Below are 290 nucleotides of genomic sequence, written 5' to 3'. Positions count from 1 at the left end.
AATCATTTCCGCATCTCCGAATTCTTTTTCTCAATTATCATTTATGTCTAGATCCTGCATAAATTGATATCAAAGCCTTGTGCTAATTGGTTTAAGTGTTTTATTATAGCAAGTGGTAATTGTTCAGTGAAAGCTGATTAATGAGTACCTCATATAGTGAAATTGGAAGCCCATAGCTGTTTAAGTCGCAGTCGCTAGGCTTGGTGCCGCTCAGACACAGACACTGTCAGCTCCTTATATCTTCCAATCAAGTTCACTATCAAGTGATCAGCACCCTAGTACTCTAATCG

The sequence above is a fragment of the Adiantum capillus-veneris genome, chromosome 2 (assembly GCF_014529385.1).
Source record: "Adiantum capillus-veneris isolate H3 chromosome 2, ASM1452938v2, whole genome shotgun sequence".
Lineage (NCBI taxonomy): Eukaryota > Viridiplantae > Streptophyta > Polypodiopsida > Polypodiales > Pteridaceae > Adiantum > Adiantum capillus-veneris.
The sequence above is the reverse complement of the archived record's forward strand: the minus strand, read 5'-3'. Positions refer to the sequence as shown.